Here is a 13,150-nt window from a genome sequence, read left to right as displayed (position 1 = left end):
ATCGTCTGCAAACTTATGTCGCGTGCTGCGGAATGCGGAGACACTAAAAGCATCACACTAGAACACAGAAGAAGTTTCTGAGCTTATGTAATTGGCCAGTGAGAAGCAGTACAATTCAAATTTTTGTTATCGATTATTGACTTATTAGCCGGCTTCGGTGCCTTGGACATGACCGAGGAACTTAAGATTTAGCATGAAACAAAGGTTGGCAACCACGTTACACGAGACAATGTGAAATGTGTTGATATGTAGTAAAAACCTAAGAAATCGGCCCGTTTGCTCCATTTGCTATCGCATCGACGTAATGCCAGATCGTCACATTGGCCGTTTTTCTATCTGAACGCTTACATTTATCGCCTGCAAACTTATGTCGCGTGCTGCGGTACGCGGAGACATTAAAAGCATCACACTAGAACACAGAAGAAGCTTCTAAGTTGATGTAATGGACCAGTAAGATGCAGTACAATTCAAGTTTTAGTTATCGATTATTGATTTATTAGCCGGCATTGGTGCCTTGGACATGACCGAGGACCTTAAGATTTGACATGAAACTAGGTCTGGCAGCCACGTTACACGAAAGATTGTGAAAGGTGTTCATATGTAGTAAAAAAATAAGAGATCCGTCCATTTGATCCATTTGCTATCTCATCGTCATAGTGCCAGATCGCCACATTGTCCGCTTTTTAGTTTGAAACGCTTAAATTTATCTTCTGCAAACTTAAGTCGCATGCTGCGGTATGCAGAGACACTAAAAGCATCACACTAGAACACAGAAGAAGCTTCAAAGTTGATGTAATCGGCAGTAAAATGTAGTACAATTCAAGTTTTAGTTATCGATTATTGACTTATTAGCCGGCTTTGCTGCCTTGGACATGAGCGAGGCTCTTAAGATTTCACATGATAGGACGTCTGGCAGCCACGTTGCACGAGAGAGTGTGAAAAGTGTTCATATGTAGTCAAAACCTAAGAAATCGGCCCGTTAGCTCCATTTTCTATCGAATCGACGTAATTCCAGATTGTCACATTGGCCGTTTTTCTTTCTGAAACGCTTACATTTATCGTCTGCTAACTTATGTCGCGTGCTGCGGTATGCGGAGACACTAAAAGCATCACACTAGAACACAGAAGAAGCTTCTAAGGTTATGTATTCGGCCAGTAAGAAGCAGTACAATTCAAGATTTAGTTATCGATTATTGACTTATTAGCCGGCTTTTGTGACTTGGACATGACCGAGGACTCATGATTTGGCATGAAACGAGGTCTAGCAGCACGTTACACGAGAGAATGTGAAAAGTATTCATATGTAGGAAAAACCTAAGAACTCGGCCCATGTGCTCCATTTGATATCGCATCGACGTAGTGCCAGATCGTTACATTGGCCGCTTTTCTGTCTGGAACGCTTACATTTATCGTCTGCAAACTTATGTCGCGTGCTGTGGTATGCGGAGACACTAAATGCATCACACTAGAACACAGAAGAGGCTTCTAAGTTGATGTAATCGGCCAGTAGAAGCAGTACAATTCAAGTTTTAGATGTCGATTATTGACTTATTAGCCGGCTTAGGTGCCTTGGACATGACCGAGGTCCGTAAGATTTGGCATGAATCGAGAACGTTACACGAGAGAATGTGAAAAGTGTTCATATGTAGTAAAAACCTAAGAAATCGGCCCGTTTGCTCCATTTCCTATCGCATCGACGTAATGCCAGTTCGTCACATTGGCCGCTTTTCTGTCTGAAACGCTTCCATTTATCATCTGCAAACTTATGTCGCGTGCTGCGGCATGCGGAGACACTAAAACCATCACACTAGAACACAGAAGAAGTATCTAAGTTGATGTAATCTGCCAGTAAGCAGCAGTACAATTCAAGTTTTACTTATCGATTATTGACTTATTAGCCGGCTTTGGGGCCTTGGACATGACCGAGGACCTTATGATTCGGCATGAAACGAGGTCTGGCAACCTCGTTACGCGAGGGAATTTGAAAAGTGTTCATATGTTGTAAAAACCTAAGAAATCGGCCGTTTGCTCCATTTGCTATCGCATCGACGTAATGCCAGATCGTCACATTGGCTACTTTTCTGTCTGAAACGGTTAGATTTATCGTCTGCAAACTTATGTCGCTTGCTGCGGTATGCGGAGACACTAAAAGCATCACACTAGAACATGGAAGAAGCTTCTAAGTTGATGTAATCGGCCTGTAAGAAGCATTACAATTCAAGTTTTAGTTATCGATTACTGACTTATTAGCCGGCTATGGTGCCTTGGACATGACCGAGGACCTTAAGATTTGGCATGAAACGATGTCTGGCAGCCGCGTTACACGAGAGAATGTAAAAACTGATCATATGTAGTAAAAATCTAAAAAATCGGTCCGATTGCTCCATTTGCTATCTTGTCAACGTAATGCCAGATCTTCACATTGGCCGCTTTTCTGTCTTAAACGCATACATTTGTAGTCTGCAAACTTATGTCGCATGGTGCGGTAGGCGGAGACACTAAAAGCATCACACTAGAACACAGAAGAAGCTTCTAAGTTGATGTAATCGGCCAATAAGAAGCAGTACAATTCAAGTTTTAGTTATCGATTATTGACTTATTAGCCGGCTTTGGTGCCTTGGTCACGACCGAGGACCTGAAGATTTGACATGAAACGAGGTCTGGCAGCCACGTTACACGAGAGAATGTGAAAAGTGTTCATATGTAGAAAAAATCTAAGAAATCGGCCCTTTAGCTCCGTTTGCTATCTAATCGACGTATTGCCAGACCGTCACATTGGCCGCTTTTCTGTCTGAAACGCTTACATTTATCGTCTGTAAACTTATGTCTTGTGCTGCGGTATGCGGTGACACTAAAAGCATTACACTAGAACACAGATGAATCTACTAAGATGATGTAATCGACCAGTAAGAAGCAGTACAATTCAAGGTCTAGTTTCCGATTATTGACATATTAGCCGGTTTTGGTGCCTTGGACATGACCGAGTACCTTAAGATTTGACATGAAACGAGGTCTGGCTGCAACGTTACACGAGAGAATGTGAAAAGTGTTCATATCTAGTAAAAACCTAAGAAATCGGCCCATTAGCTCCATTTGCTATCGAATCGACGAAATGCCAGAACGTCACATTGGCCGCTTTCCCGTCCGAAATGCTTACATTTATCGTCTGCAAACCTATGTCGCGTGCTGCGGAATGCGGAGACACTAAAAGCATCACACTAGAACACAGAAGAAGTTTCTGAGCTTATGTAATTGGCCAGTGAGAAGCAGTACAATTCAAATTTTGTTATCGATTATTGACTTATTAGCCGGCTTCGGTGCCTTGGACATGACCGAGGAACTTAATATTTAGCATGAAACAAAGGTTGGCAACCACGTTACACGAGACAATGTGAAATGTGTTGATATGTAGTAAAAACCTAAGAAATCGGCCCGTTTGCTCCATGTGCTATCGCATCGACGTAATGCCAGATCGTCACATTGGCCGTTTTTCTATCTGAACGCTTACATTTATCGCCTGCAAACTTATGTCGCGTGCTGCGGTACGCGGAGACATTAAAAGCATCACACTAGAACACAGAAGAAGCTTCTAAGGTTATGTATTCGGCCAGTAAGAAGCAGTACAATTCAAGATTTAGTTATCGATTATTGACTTATTAGCCGGCTTAGGTGCCTTGGACATGACCGAGGTCCGTAAGATTTGGCATGAATCGAGAACGTTACACGAGAGAATGTGAAAAGTGTTCATATGTAGTAAAAACCTAAGAAATCGGCCCGTTTGCTCCATTTCCTATCGCATCGACGTAATGCCAGTTCGTCACATTGGCCGCTTTTCTGTCTGAAACGCTTCCATTTATCATCTGCAAACTTATGTCGCGTTCTGCGGCATGCGGAGACACTAAAAGCATCACACTAGAACATGGAACAAGCTTCTAAGTTGATGTAATCGGCGTGTAAGAAGCATTACAATTCCAGTTTTAGTTATCGATTACTGACTTATTAGCCGGCTTTGGTGCCTTGGACATGTCCGAGGACCTTAAGATTTGGCATGAAACGATGTCTGGCAGCCGCGTTGCACGAGAGAATGTAAAAACTGTTCATATGTAGTAAAAATCTAAAAAATCGGTCGGATTGCTCCATTTGCTATCTTGTCGACGTAATGCCAGATCTTCACATTGGACGCTTTTCTGTATTAAACGCATACATTTGTAGTCTGCAAACTTATGTCGCATGGTACGGTAGGCGAAGACACTAACAGCATCACACTAGAACGCAGAAGAAGCTTCTAAGTTGATGTAATCGGCCAGTAAGAAGCAGTACAATTCAAGTTTTAGTTATCGATTATTGACTTATTAGCCGGCTTTGGTGCGTTGGTCACGACCGAGGACCTGAAGATTTGACATGAAACGAGGTCTGGCAGCCACGTTACACGAGAGAATGTGAAAAGTGTTCATATGTAGAAAAAACCTAAGAAATCGGCCCTTTAGCTCCGTTTGCTATCTATTCGACGTATTGCCAGACCGTCACATTGGCCGCTTTTCTGTCTGAAACGCTAACATTTATCGTCTGCAAACTTATGTCGTGTGCTGCGGTATGCGGTGACACTAATATCATTACACTAGAACACAGATGAATCTTCTAAGTTGATGTAATCGGCCAGTAAGAAGCAGTACAATTCAAGTTCTAGTTTCCGATTATTGACATATTAGCCGGTTTTGGTGCCTTGGACATGACCGAGTACTTTAAGATTTGGCATGAAACGAGGTTTGGCAGCAACGTTACACGAGAGAATGTGAAAAGTGTTCATATCTAGTAAAAACCTAATAATCCGGCCCGATAGCTCTATTTGCTATCGAATCGACGAAATGCTAGAACGTCACATTGGCCGCTTTCCCGTCTGAAACGCTTACATTTATCGTTTGCAATCTTATGTCGCGTGCTGCGAAATGCGGAGACACTAAAAGCATCACACTAGAACACAGAAGAAGTTTCTAAGTTTATGTAATTGGCCAGTAATAAGCAGTACAATTGAAATATTAGTTATCGATTATTGACTTATTAGCCGGCTTCGGTGCCTTGGACATGACCGAGTACCTTAAGATTTGGCATGAAACGAGGTCTGGCAGCAACGTTACACGAGAGAATGTGAAAAGTGTTCATATGTAGTAAAAACCTAATAATCTGGCCCGTTTGCTCCATTTGCTATCGCATCGACGTAATGCCAGATCGTCACATCCGCCGCTTTTCTGTCTGAAACGCTGACATTTATCGTCTGCAAACTTATGTCGCGTGGTGCGGTATACAGAGACACTAAAAGCATCACACTAGAAGACAGAAGAAGCATCAAGTTTGATGTAATCGGCCAGTAAGGAGCATTACAAATCAAGTTTTATGTTTCGATTATTGACTTACTAGCCGGCATTGGTGCCTTGGACATGACCGAGGACCTTAAGATTTGGCACGAAACGAGGTCTGGGAGGCACGTTACACGAAAGATTGTGAAAGGTGTTCATATGTAGTAAAAAAATAAGAAATCGGTCCATTTGATCCATTTGCTATCTCATCGTCATAGTGCCAGATTATCACATTGGCCGCTTTTCAGTTTGAAACGCTTAAATGTATCGTCTGCAAACTTATGTCGCGTGCTGCGGTATGCAGAGACACTAAAAGCATCACACTAGAACACAGAAGAAGCTTCTAAGTTGATGTAATCGGCAGTAAAAAGTAGTACAATTCTAGTTTTAGTTATCGATTATTGACTTATTAGCCGGCTTTGCTGCCTTGGACATGAGCGAGGACCTTAAGATTTGACATGATAGGAGGTCTGGCAGCCACGTTACACGAGAGAATGTGAAAAGTATTCACATGTAGTAACAACCTAAGAAATTGGCCCGTTAGCTCCATTTTCTATCGAATCGACGTAATTCCAGATTGTCACATTGGCCGTTTATCTTTCTGAAACGCTTACATTGATCGTCTGCTAACTTATGTCGCGTGCTGCGGTATGCGGAGACACTAAAAGCAACACACTAGAACACAGAAGAAGCTTCTCAGATGATGTAATCGGCCAGTAAGATGCAGTACAATTCAAGGTTTAGTTATCGATAATTGACTTATTAGCCGGCCTTAGTGCCTTGGTCATGACCGAGGACCTTAAGATTTGACATGAAACGAGGGCTGGCAGCAACGTTACACGAGAGAATGTGAAAAGTGTTCATATGTAGTAAAAACCTAAGAGATCGGCCCGTTTGCTCCATTTGCTTTCGCATCGACATAATGCCAGATCGTCACATTGGCCGTTTTTCTGTCTGAAACGCTTACATTTATGATCTGCAAACTTATGTCGCGTGCTGCGCTATGCGGAGACACTAAAAGCATCACACTAGAACACAGAAGGAGCTTCTCAGTTGATGTAATCGGCCAGTAAGAAGGAGTACAATTCTTCGTTTAGGTATCGATTATTGACTTATTAGCCGGCTTTGGTGCATTGGACATGACCGCGGACCTTAAGATTTGACATGAAGCGAGGTCTGGCAGCAATGTTACACGAGAGAATGTGAAAAGAGTTCATATGTAGTAAAAACCTAAGAAATCGGCCCGTTAGCTCCATTTGCTATCTAATCGACGTAATGCCAGATCGTCATATTGGCCGCTTTTCTGTCTGAAACGCTGACATTTATCGTCTGTAAACTTATGTCGCGTGGTGCGGTATACAGAGACACTAAAAGCATCTCACTAGAAGACAGAAGAAGCTTCTCAGTTGATGTAATCGGCCAGTAAGAACCAGTACAATTCAAGTTTAATTATAGATTATTGAATTATTAACCGGCTTTGGTGCCTTAGACATGACCGAGGACCTAAAGATTTGACGTGAAACTAGGTCTAGCAGCCACGTTACATGAGGGAAAGTGAAAAGTGTTCATATGTAGTAAAAACCTAAGAAATCGGCCCGTTTGCTCCATTTCCTATCGCATCGACTAAATGGGAGTTTGTCACATTGGCCGCTGTTCTGTCTGAAACGCTTACATTTATGGTCTGCAAACTTATGTCGCGTGCTGCGGTATGCGGAGACACTAGAAGCATCACACTAGAACACAGAAGAAGCTTCTAAGGTCATGTATTCGGCCAGTAAGAAGCAGTACGATTCAAGATTTAGATATCGATTAGTGACTTATTAGCCGGCTTTTGTGACTTGGACATGACCGAGGACCTCATGACTTGGCATGAAACGAGGTCTAGCAGCCACGTTACACGAGAGAATGTGAAATGTATTCATATGTAGTAAAAACCTAAGAACTCGGCCCATGTGCTCCATTTGATATCGCATCAACGTAGTGCCAGATCGTTACATTGGCCGCATTTCTGTCTGGAACGCTTACATTTATTGTCTGCAAACTTATGTCGCGTGCTGTGGTATGCGGAGACACTAAATGCATCACACTAGAACACAGAAGAGGCTTCTAAGTTGATGTAATCGGCCAGTAGAAGCAGTACAATTCAAGTTTTAGATGTCGATTATTGACTTATTAGCCGGCTTAGGTGCCTTGGACATGACCGAGGACCGTAAGATTTGGCATGAATCGGGAATGTTACTCGAGAGAATGTGAAAAGTGTTTATATGTAGTAAAAACCTAAGAAATCGGCCCGTTTGCTCCATTTGCTTTCGCATCGACATAATGCCAGATCGTCACATTGGCCGTTTTTCTGTCTGAAACGCTTACATTTATGGTCTGTAAACTTATGTCGCGTGCTGCGGTATGCGGAGACACTAAAAGCATCACACTAGAACACAGAAGAAGCTTCTCAGTTAATGTAATCGGCCAGTAAGAACCAGTACAATTCAAGTTAAATTATGGATTATTGAATTATTAGCCGGCTTTGGTGCCTTGGACATGACCGAGGGCCTAAAGATTTGACATGAAACGAGGTCTGGCAGCCACGTTACATGAGGGAAATTGAAAACTGTTCATATGTAGTAAAAACCTAAGAAATCGGCCCGTTTGCTCCATTTCCTATCGCATCGACGTAATGCCTGTTCGTCACATTGGCCGCTTTTCTGTCTGAAACGCTTCCATTTATCATCTGCAAACTTATGTCGCGTGCTGCGGCATGCGGAGACACTAAAACCATCACACATTTGGCATGAAACGATGTCTGGCAGCCGCGTTACACGAGAGAATGTAAAAACTGTTCATATGTAGTAAAAATCTAAAATATCGGTCCCATTGCTCCATTTGCTATCGCGTCGACGTAATGCCAGATCTTCACATTGGCCGCTTTTCTGTCTTAAACGCATACATTTATAGTCTGCAAACTTATGTCGCATGGTGCGGTAGGCGGAGACACTAAAAGCATCACACTAGAACACAGAAGAAGCTTCTAAGTTGATGTAATCGGCCAGTAAGAAGCAGTACAATTCAAGTTTTAGTTATCGATTATTGACTTATTAGCCGGCTTTGGTGCCTTGGTCATGACCGAGGACCTGAAGATTTGACATGAAACGAGGTCAGGCAGCCACGTTACACGAGAGAATGTGAAAAGTGTTCATATGTAGAAAAAACCTAAGAAATCGGCCCTTTAGCTCCGTTTGCTATCTAATCGACGTATTGCCAGACCGTCACATTGATTGCTTTTCTGTCTGAAACGCTTACATTTATCGTCTGCAAACTTATGTCGTGTGCTGCGGTATGCGGTGACACTAAAAGCATCACACTAGAACACAGATGAATCTTCTAAGTTGATGTAATCGGCCAGTAAGAAGCAGTACAATTCAAGTTCTAGTTTCCGATTATTGACATATTAGCCGGTTTTGGTGCCTTGGACATGACCGAGTACCTTAAGATTTGGCATGAAACGAGGTCTGGCAGCAACGTTACACGAGAGAATGTGAAAAGTGTTCATATCTAGTAAAAACCTAAGAAATCGGCCCGTTAGCTCCATTTGCTATCGAATCGACGAAATGCCAGAACGTCACATTGGCCGCTTTCCCGTCTGCAACGCTTACATTTATCGTCTGCAAACTTATGTCGCGTGCTGCGGAATGCGGAGACACTTAAAGCATCACACTAGAACACAGAAGAAGTTTCTAAGTTTACGTAATTGGCCAGTAAGAAGCAGTACAATTCAAATTTTAGTTATCGATTATTGACTTATTAGCCGGCTTCGGTGCCTTGGACATGACCGAGGAACTTAAGATTTAGCATGAAACAAAGGTTGGCAACCACGTTACACGAGACAATGTGAAATGTGTTGATATGTAGTAAAAACCTAAGAAATCGGCCCGTTTGCTCCATTTGCTATCGCATCGACGTAATGCCAGATCGTCACATTCGCCGCTTTTCTGTCTGAAACGCTGACATTTATCGTCTGCAAACTTATGTCGCTTGGTGCGGTATACAGAGACACTAAAAGCATCACACTAGAAGACAGAAGAAGCTTCTAAGTTGATGTAATCGGCCAGTAAGGAGCAGTACAAATCAAGTTTTAGGTTTCGATTATTGACTTATTATCCGGCATTGGTGCCTTGGACATGACCGAGGACCTTAAGATTTGGCACGAAACGAGGTCTGGCAGGCACGTTACACGAAAGATTGTGAAAGGTTTTCATATGTAGTAAATAAATAAGAAATCGGTCCATTTGATGCATTTGCTATCTCATCGTCATAGTGCCATATCGTCACATTGGCCGCTTTTCAGTTTGAAACGCTTAAATTTATGGTCTGCAAACTTATGTCGCGTGCTGCGGTATGCGGAGACACTAAAAGCATCACACTAGAAGACAGAAGAAGCTTCTCAGTTGATGTAATCGGCCAGTAAGAAGGAGTACAATTCTTGGTTTAGGTATCGATTATTGACTAATTAGCCGGCTTTGGTGCATTGGACATGACCGAGGACCTTAAGATTTGCCATGAAGCGAAGTCTGGCATCAATGTTACACGAGAGAATGTGAAAAGAGTTCATATGTAGTAAAAACCTAAGAAATCGGCCCGTTAGCTCCATTTGCTATCTAATCGACGTAATGCCAGATCGTCACATTGGCCGCTTTTCTGTCTGAAACGCTGACATTTATCGTCTGCAAACTTATGTCGCGTGCTGTGGTATGCGGAGACACTAAATGCATCACACTAGAACACAGAAGAAGCTTCTAAGTTGATGTAATCGCCCAGTAAGGAGCAGTACAATTCAAGGTTTAGTTATCGATTATTGACTTATTAGCCGGCCTTAGTGCCTTGGTCATGACCGAGGACCTTAAGATTTGACATGAAACGAGGGCTGGCAGCAACGTTACACGAGAGAATGTGAAAAGTGTTCATATGTAGTAAAAACCTAAGAGATCGGTCCGTTTGCTCCATTTGCTTTCGCATCGAAATAATGCCAGATCTTCACATTGGCCGTTTTTCTGTCTGAAAAGCTTACATTTATCGCCTGCAAACTTATGTCGCGTGTTGCGTTATGCGGAGACACTAAAAGCATCACACTACATAACAGAAGAAGCTTCTAAGTTGATGTAATCGGCCAGTAAGAAGCAGTACAATTGAAGTTTTAGTTGTCAATTATCGACTTATTTGCCGGCTTTGGTGATTTGGACATGACCGAGGACCTTAGGTTTTGGCATGAAACGAGGTCTGGCAGCCACGTTACATGAGGGAAAGTGAAAACTGTTCATATGTAGTAAAAACCTAAGAAATCGGCCCGTTTGCTCCATTTGCTATCGCATCGACTAAATGGGAGTATGTCACATTGGCCGCTGTTCTGTCTGAAACGCTTACATTTATGGTCTGCAATCTTATGTCGCGTGCTGCGGTATGCGTAGACACTAGAAGCATCACACTAGAACACAGAAGAAGCTTCTAAGTTTATGTATTCGGCCAGTAAGAAGCAGTACAATTCAAGAGTTAGTTATCGATTATTGACTTGTTAGCCGGCTTTTGTGACTTGGACATGACCGAGGACCTCATGATTTGGCATGAAACGAGGTCTAGCAGCCACGTTACACGAGAGAATGTGAAAGGTATTCATATGTAGTAAAAACGTAAGAACTCGGCCCATGTGTTCCATTTGATATCGCATCGACGTAGTGCCAGATCGTTACATTGGCCGCTTTTCTGTCTGGAACGCTTACATTTATTGTCTGCAAACTTATGTCGCGTGCTGTGGTATGCGGAGACACTAAATGCATCACACTAGAACACAGAAGAAGCTTCTAAGTTGATATAATCGGCCAGTAAGAAGCAGTACAATTCAAGTTTTAGTTGTCGACTATTGACTTATTATCCGGCTTAGGTGCCTTGGACATGACCGAGGACCGTAAGATTTGGCATGAAACGAGAACGTTACACGAGAGAATGTGAAAAGTGTTCATATGTAGAAAAAACCTAAGAAATCGGCCCGTTTACTCCATTTACATTCGCATTGACATAATGCCAGATCGTCACATTGGCCGTTTTTCTGTCTGAAACGCTTACATTTATGATCTGCAAACGTATGTCGCGTGCTGCGCTATGCGGAGACACTAAAAGCATCACACTAGAACACAGAAGAAGCTTCTCAGTTGATGTAATCGGCCAGTAAGAAGGAGTACAATTCTTCGTTTAGGTATCGATTATTGACTTAATAGCCGGCTTTGGTGCATTGGACATGACCGAGGACCTTAAGATTTTACATGAAACGAGGTCTGGCAGGAATGTTACACGAGAGAATGTGAAAAGAGTTCGTATGTAGTAAAAACCTAAGAAATCGGCCCGTTAGCCCCATTTGCTATTTAATCGACGTAATGCCAGATCGTCACATTGGCCGCTTTTCTGTCTGAAACGCTGACATTGATCGTCTGCAAACTTATGTCGCGTGGTGCGGTATACAGAGACACTAAAAGCATCACACTAGAAGACAGAAGAAGCTTCTCAGTTGATGAAATCGGCCAGTAAGAAGCAGTACAATTCAAGGTTTAGTTATCGATAATTGACTTATTAGCCGGCTTTAGTGCCTTGGTCATGACCGAGGACCTTAAGATTTGACATAAGACGAGGGCTGGCAGCAACGTTACACGAGAGAATGTGAAAAGTGTTCATAAGTAATAAAAACCTAAGAAATCGGCCCGTTAGCTCCATTTGCTATCGCATCGACGTAATGCCAGATCGTCAAATAGGCCGCTTTTCTGTCAGAAACGCTTACATTTAAGGTTTTCAAACTTATGTCGCATGCTGCGGTATCCGGAGACACTAAAAGCATCACGCTAGAACACAGAAGAAGCTTCTAAGTTAATGTAATCGGGCAGTAAGGAGCAGTACAATTCAAGTTGTAGGTACCGATTATTGACTTATTAGCCGGCTTTGGTGTATTGGACATGACCAAGGTCCTTAAGATTTGGCATGAAACGAGGTCTGGCAGCCACGTTACACGAGACAATGTGAAAAGTGTTCATATGTAGTAAAAACCTAAGAAATCGGTTCGTTTGCTCCATTTGCTATCGCATCGACGTAATACCAGATCATCACATTGGCCGTATTTCTGTCTGAAACACTTACATTTATTGCCTACAAACATATGTCGCGTGCTGCGGTATGCGGAGACACTAACAGCATCACACTAGAACACAGAAGAAGCTGCTAAGTTGATGTAATCGGCCAATAACGAGCAGTTCATTCAAGTCTTAGTTACCGATTTTTTAATTTATTATCCGGCTTTGGTACCTTGGACATGACCAAGGACCTTAAGATTTGGCATGAAACGAGGTCTGGCAGGCACGTTACACGAGAGAATGTGAAAAGAGTTCATAAGTAGTAAAAACCTAAGAAATCGACCCGTGTGCTCCATTTGCTATCGCATCGACGTAATGCCAGATCGTCACATTGGCCGATTTTCTGTCTGGAACGCTTAAATTTTCGTCTGCAAACTTATCTCGCGTGCTGTGGTATGCGGAGACACTGAAAGCATCACTCTAGAACACAGAAGAAGCTTCTAAGTTGATGTAATCGGCCAGTAAGAAGCAGTACAATTCAAGTTTTAGTTATCGATTATTGACTTAGTAGCCGGCTTTGGTGCCTTGGACATGACCGAGGACCTTAAGATTTGACATGAAACGAGGTCTGGCAGCCACGTTACACGAGAGAATGTGAAAAGTGTTCATATGTAGTAAAAACCTAAGACATCG

The sequence above is a fragment of the Schistocerca serialis genome, chromosome 3 (assembly GCF_023864345.2).
Source record: "Schistocerca serialis cubense isolate TAMUIC-IGC-003099 chromosome 3, iqSchSeri2.2, whole genome shotgun sequence".
Classification (NCBI taxonomy): Eukaryota; Metazoa; Arthropoda; class Insecta; order Orthoptera; family Acrididae; genus Schistocerca; species Schistocerca serialis.
Note: the sequence above shows the minus strand (reverse complement) of the source record.